The following is a 7,358-nucleotide window of genomic DNA, read 5'->3' as shown; positions in this document are numbered from 1 at the left end:
AAGAACTGTGATGGGATGGAAGTATGGAGGAGTGGGACCTGTGCCAATTGCCCACCATGATTCTGGTGCTCCAAGATCTTGGTTTCCATATAAAACCATGCTCAACAGTTCATTCCCTGGCTCTGACAGCTGGTCTCTCCAAATTTATCCCCACTCTCCATCCTGGCGATTGAACTCAGGGGTGTTCTATCACTGTGCAACATCCCCAGTCCTTTTTGAGACAGGGGCTTGCTTAATCGCCAAGGTTGGCTTCAAACTTGCATTTGCCATCTTCCTGCCTCCCCACACATTACACCCCCAGTCCTTGGGAATATTGGTGTGCACTATGATGCCCAGCACCAACTGCCTATTTCAAAGGGAAGCATCTTACATTTCCCTCTGCATCTGCAGTCCTAATTCCCATTGCATGAAATTCTCAGCTGGCAATGTCAGTCTCTCCCCCAGGACAAACTGAGCGGAGGTGGCTGCCTGCTGAACCAGGGCAGTTATCTCAAAGCACTTTCAATCAATAACCTTCATTTGACAAACCCTTGTTCAGGGCTAATATATGCACAGTAAAAACTGTGAAAATCTTACAATAAGAACATACTTCATTATTTCATCTTACGGAATCTAGGATTCCTCAAATTTATTTGATAACGTAAATTTTTTCTTCATAAAAATGATTAAAATTATCTGGAACCCAAGTTTTCAAATGATGCTTTCAGAAATACTTCCCTGGATTATAAATTTCTTGTATGAATATTCTGTGCATTTAACTCAATTTTGCATCCTTCGCACTTAGCATAAAGCCTGTCATAGAATTAAATTTAATTAAGGCCTTTTGAACTGAATCTGCAATATTAAAGGCATCAACTACATCGTTTCTCAAATTCCTTTCAGCTTACAACATCTATGGCTATGTAATGCATAGATGTGCCCAAGTTTATGCTAGAAATTGCCATCACCAACATCAAAAGAACAAGATTAAGATGAATATTCTGGTTTCTTTAGTACAATTTAAAACTTTTGCCTTTGACTAAAGGAGCTCTGAGTAAAATGAAGAAAATCAGGGTGAGCTTCCTGGAGGAGGTATGTTTTGAAGATATTAAAATAAAGGGTTACAGTGGTAAGCCTGGATACAAAAAGAAGACAAATTAATTGCTATTCTCATTTGTATTTGTTTCGAGTGGCCACAAATTCTTTGAAACGTCTCTTATAAACTGATGATTTGAGTCCGCTCTCCTTGATTCTTTGGTACAAGCGATACTGTGTGATCTCAGAGTTGGACCACAAACGTCCATGAAGCTTTACCTGCTTTTCATGGCATGATCACTTCTCTAATGCAGCCTCCTGGGACACTCCTTGAAACCAAGCTAGCAGGCTATGGGAAACCTCAGTTACATGGGGAAGTTCACACCCATTCTCCCAGTGAGTCCCTCTCTGAGTCATCTCAGACCAGGTGCCAGGAACATGTTGAAGGAGCCATCTTACTAGTGGAAACTTCAGCCCATTATTTTAGTCCCAGCATCTAAGCTATCTGAACCATCACAGATGCTTAGGTTTCTTTTTTTTTTTTTCTTCTTATGATCCTAATAAGATAAAAGCAAATCCATCATGAACTCATCTGATAGTTGGTGAATGATTTTATTCATCATCTAACCATTCAAGTCTTATCTGCTGAGGCTTCAGACCTCATGCAGCTGGCAGAAGTCATTCTCATAACACCCTATGAATTCCTGACCCACAGGCTCCATGACAGAAGCTCAGTGGTTATTTTCAACTAATATATTTGGAGGTGGTATGTCATGCAATGATAGCTCATATGAAACAGACCATAATAATAGAAAGTATAAAACTCCAGCCAAACTACCCAAAAGAAGAATCTAGTGACTCGTGAATCTATAAAAGAACAGGGGCTGAATGGTCTGAAGGATAATCATGCAGAAACTCATTTTATTATCAGAAGTCTCTCTCCACCTGTTATCTCTCCTTCCCTTCAAATGACAGTAAAGAAAATTTGTCTCTCTTGGGGTCAGTCATTTAGATTTTCAGAGAAAGACATTGGTCCTGTTGGATCCTGTGTACATTCCTGTATTGACAACTGTGGTTAAAAACCTGGCCCAGTCAGGGGCTAATTCCTTTAGTCAATGGTCTCCACCAAAACACATCATAAGAGCAAAAGAAATTTTCCCCCAAAGAAGCATTTGTTGTGGAGAGACAAAGTAGTTTGAAGCAACTACAGGAATGTAAAATATCATTTCAGAGGTACTATCTGAAGAAGAGTAATTCCATTTATCCACAGGTAAAGTCTGAAATAAGAAGATCCTAACTGAAGATAAGCAAAAAAGTCTCAAGATCCCCAAAATGTGAAGAAATATGTTAGATTTTTCTAATGTACATGTAGCACATGTTTTCACACTGACCATTTCACTGAATCCTCACACCAGGAGGCAGGTAATGTTAATCCTCTGTTATGAACCAAGAAAACAGAACTCCTACAATTAAGAGTTACTTGCCCAAGGTCATGTGCGTCTAGGGTTCAGAAGCACCACACAAACCCTGGTCCTCAGTCTCTAATCCAGAACCCCATATCCAATTTACATTAAGAGCATTGAAATCTTTGAACCAGGACTTATTTACTCAAACTAAGAAAAAAAAAATCTTTAAATTTGTATCCATGAAACCTAAATACAAGTATCCCAAAGTGCTAGTTGTTCAGACATAAGGCAATAGTGGGCTAGGCCTTCAGACACTCACAGACGTTAACCACAGCTTGAAAGGTTGTTTTCTCCATTGTCTAAGTGCCCTTGGACCTCATACAAACCCCATACTTCTTGGAAACATGTATCCCTCTGAGAGCCAGGGAAGGCATGTGGTCCAGTAAATGCAATTAGCAGTCTCACTGCGTGTTTCCTCGTCTGTTGTCTCCCAGAGCACAGCCATCAGAAAGCTCACATTTTCAAAACTCTTCCAAATGACCAGTCGCCAACTGATTTTAAGTAGGTCTGAGACATCTACCTAGGGAGTCTTTGGGATATGTGAAAATATTTGCCTAGCGTCTTATGAACAACACATTTCTCTAGGCACAAAGGGACACAGGAATGAGAAAGCAAGGCAGAGACAGAAAGATACAGAGATCAGGTAAAAAGCAGGAGAGACTCCAGCACTGTATGACTCTGAGATAGGATGAATAATGACATAATGATAATCCACACACTTTTGTCTTCAGCTCAGCAATCATGTACTCTAGGCCTTTATATTCAACGCCTGCTCTCATAGTTTTCATGGAACCCCAAAGCCAACATAACCAAATCTGAATACACAACAGTCTCCCTTGGTTCTGCACACTCTGCAGTGTTTGCCTTCATAAAATCTTCACAGCAATTCCATCCTAACATTTCTATTAAACTGGGAATCCTAAGCATTAATGTGGAAGACACATCAAACACACCATCTTCTCAGTTCCATAAACTCCAAGTCAATGGCAGTTTTATAGCCAGTAATGACCATGGTGAGGAACAAGTTTATATTTTTAGTGCCACTTATACCTGACTGCATGATCTCCCAGCAGAGAGGTATACCTGTCCTCCATGACGATGCCTGAGACCCTGCTGTACTCTGAGATGGTCAATCCATACATCACTAAAGGAGCTGAGTTTAGCAGTAATGCTGCATAAGAACAATTTCAACAGAGAACAGGACAAGCAGATCACAGCTCAGAATTTCTTATTCTTCCTCTATGGGCAATGGTTACTAAGACTAACCCCTTGAAATAAGGGAGTTTTGTGGAATACTTAACTCAGACACAGGGAGTGACTACAAGTTGATTATAATAAAGTCCTCATTGAAATAAATCGTATTGGTTTGGAAATATTTAACTTGTACTTCCAGAAAGAGTAAGACCAATCATATTGTACTAGTAGATAGTGTCCTTATATACCTCTCTCTCATGACTGTGAACTCTCAGAAGCCAAGAACCATGTCTATTGTCCTCACAGGGCTCTCTGCCTGTATTCAGAAAATACTCATTTTATTTTATTTTATTTTTCCATATTAGTATTAGCTTCTTGGAGCTCTGAACCATTATATAAAATGTCTGACTATTCTGCTAGTGAGACCTCTCAGAAAGTTCTACAAATACTTGAAGACAGAAGAGGCTCAACTGAGTCCAATTTTAGCTCAGTTCATTTTAGACACCAACCTTCCTCTGAACATAGTTTTCCATTTATTTCACTTCCCTTGTAAAATCAAGAGATACTTTTTAAATTAAGAGTCTTGGGTTCTAATCCATGATTTTCAGTAATTATATTTCAATTTGTGCCTCTTAATAAAAAGCAAATTATTTTTGATGCTTTTTGGTGAATCGTTCACCAAGTTTGAAGAAAGTGGATGTAAAGACTTCCTGTCTTTTAACAACCATTTTGTGAGAGAAGAATTTAAATCTTAAAAGGTAAGGTGAATAATAATATTCATTCAATATTATTCTTCAGCCATAAAGAAGAATAATATTATAGTATTTGCAGATAAATGGATGGAATTGGAGAATATCATCATGCTAAGTGAAATAAGCCAATCCCAAAAAACCAAAGACTGAATGTTTTCCATGATAAGTGGATTCAATGATATATAATGGGGGAGGGGAAGTTGGGAGGTGAGAGAAGAATGGAGGAACTTTAGATTATGTAGAGGGAAACGAGAGGGAATGGGAGGTATGAAAAATGGTGGAATGAGACAGACATCATTACCCTATGTACATGTATGATTACAAATGGTATGAATCTACATCATGTACAACCATAGGCATGAAAAGATGTACCCCATTTGTGTACAATGAATCAAAATGCAGTCTGTAAAAATTTTTTTAAATAATAATTTTTTAAAAACTTTAAAAAAAGGTAAGGTGAGACTGGGGTGCATCTGGGATGGGAGAATGCATTCATTCTTTGGGTGGGTATGCCAGCATTAAAATGAGAGGTGAAAAGGAAGCTGTGAGCTGGCCTGCAGGGACATTTCCTTTGCTGTGGGGGCTGCAGTTCTGTAACATGCAGCACATGCGTAGGAGAGTTGAAGCCACAGCAAGAGTGATAGTGGCTGGAGAGGCAGCAGTTGAGGTTGAATTGGGATGGGGGTGCCCTTTCATGGTACTGGAATCAATTTGGTTTCTCGCCCTCTCCTTTCCAGTACTTAAGCACCTGTTTTGTATTTGAATTTTCATAGCAATCCCACAGGCTCACATACCACACAGAAGTACAGGCATGGTAAGTCTGTGGGTTGACTTTTATTTTAGTAAATTCCAAATGCATGGGGAATAAAAGATAGAGAAAATTCATAAAAGGCATGACTGCCTAAGAACTTAACTCTCTTCACAAAGAGTACAGTCCTGCTCCAGAAGTTTCCAACGGCTGAAAAGTGATATGGGTGATAGCAAAACCTTATTGACAGGGAATGGTTATCTACATCTCTATCCAAACTACCAGGATCTCTTTAGGGTGTTTTGTCTGTCTCTAAATTAAGCATCAGCTAAATGGATGAGTGGCTTTTTCCACTCATGACTTTGTTCCTTAAACACATCCTATTTTCTGTAGCTCATGTTTCACACTGTTCTAATCTAGAATGTTCTATTTTGTAACTTAGTTTTTCATGTTTGTATCTTTTTCTCCCTCCCAATTCCACTCACACTGCTATTTTATACAGAGAGCCATAGACACAGATATGGATTGTGTTGTTTCTCCCTACTGGCCACCTTGTTCCTGGCTGCCCTAGGTAACTGACCCTAACTCCTCAGCCACTGGTAGAACACTTGTCTAACATGGGATGCTGTTATCAGATGGAACTGAAACTACCTAAGAGATTTTCATTAATCCCTCGTCATTTTATAATAATCCAGTCCAGTACATATATACTGGGGCATGTGCTTTGAGGTACACAGCTTTTGTAACAAGTTCAAAATCTATTCATAGAACAATTAGCGGGGATGCCACAAGATTGTACAGGCTAGACATCATGGTTCTGTCTATACAAGTTTGGGTTTAATGTGAAGAAAAAAGAAACAGGAGCTTAAAAAAAGTCAGAGAAAATACCTATATAAGCATCATTAAGAATGTCTGTGAACATCACTGACTCCTAACCAGAGTCCTGAAAAGCTGTTAAATTGAATGCTCTTAGAGAAAAGGGAGGGAGCAGATGACAAATTTCCTTTTCTAAGCTCACATGACCAAAAAGTGGTAGAGCATGTACCTTCAGGTAGGTATTTTTAGTTCCTGGAAAAGAGTTTGTGTTCAGTAAATTTTTGTTGCCTTAACACCCTGTTCTGTAGGATAAATTCGGGGCATTCCTAGGAATTGATTTCCCAAGGAGCAACTAAAGAAGAAGATAATTGCAACAGATCAATGCAAGAGAGCAAGCTTTTGTCCCTCAAATGAACTACATATGTAGTCAGATTTCAGAGCCCAAATGAAACAGTCCATTTCCAATGGCATGCTGTAGGATAATCAAAAACTGTGTTTTTGATGCTATGAACTTCATGTCAAGAAATATATTTCAAATACCTACTGTGTGTCAAACATTTGCTTTGTTTCTGGGACACAAAAATTAATAAAATAATCCATAACTTCAGGACCCCACTTTTTTAGAGGAGGAAAGAATATATATACTCTCACTTATAACTGACTTCATGAAAGTAAATGTGAAGTGTTAAGGAGTGAGATGGGTTTGATTCTAATGTAGACAGATCTGCAAAGGCTTCATGGAACTGACAGTGTTTGAGGTTGGCCTTGTATGGTAACTCAGCCTGCAGCAGGGACAGGGAGACAGGACATCCTAGGCAAAGCAAGTGAAATGACAGATGCAGGGAAAAACTGTTCACTTCTGGGAATGGATAAGAGGTCAGTGCTGTAAACCCAAGAGAAATGCCTCTTGCAAAGAGGGGCCGGGCTGGACTGGGAGGGGAGTTTATCCAGAGCTATGAAAAGTCAAAGTCATCAAAAGAAGCTAAATGAATGAGAGTCAAAGTCATACACCAGACATTCCTGAGTCCTAGGAACATCCATCACTTCAGCCCTGGCCTTTTGGTACAAGCCAGTCCAACTTCTAACTGCTATGATTTCAGCTTTACCTGAGGGCATTTCTGTTGCCAGAATCCACTCTCCCTGCATGCTGGGCAGATAAAGTGCTAGCAAACTCTTATCTCCTCATCTCCCTCCCCAAGCTATGACTAATATGAATAAATACCTTTGTTCCCTTATCCAGGGTGGGGAAATTTTAAGGCATGTACTGACCACCAGGATTAGGATTCGCTGCCCATATCGTTAATCACATGATAATGATTCTCTATCAACTTCCTTCTCTACCCTGCATCACTTCTCCTCTTCCTTTTG

General features: G+C 39.4%; 1 non-coding gene across 1 annotated transcript; it reads right to left on the bottom strand.

Moving 5' to 3' along the window:
- Positions 1-1,565: 1,565 nt before the first annotated feature.
- Positions 1,566-1,645, bottom strand: LOC124968661 (small nucleolar RNA SNORD51). The gene has a single exon (XR_007105805.1). It is a non-coding gene; the product is annotated as a small nucleolar RNA SNORD51 (small nucleolar RNA).
- Positions 1,646-7,358: the final 5,713 nt, after the last annotated feature.

The sequence above is a fragment of the Sciurus carolinensis genome, chromosome 1 (assembly GCF_902686445.1).
Source record: "Sciurus carolinensis chromosome 1, mSciCar1.2, whole genome shotgun sequence".
Lineage (NCBI taxonomy): Eukaryota > Metazoa > Chordata > Mammalia > Rodentia > Sciuridae > Sciurus > Sciurus carolinensis.
The sequence above is the reverse complement of the archived record's forward strand: the minus strand, read 5'-3'. Positions and strand labels throughout refer to the sequence as shown.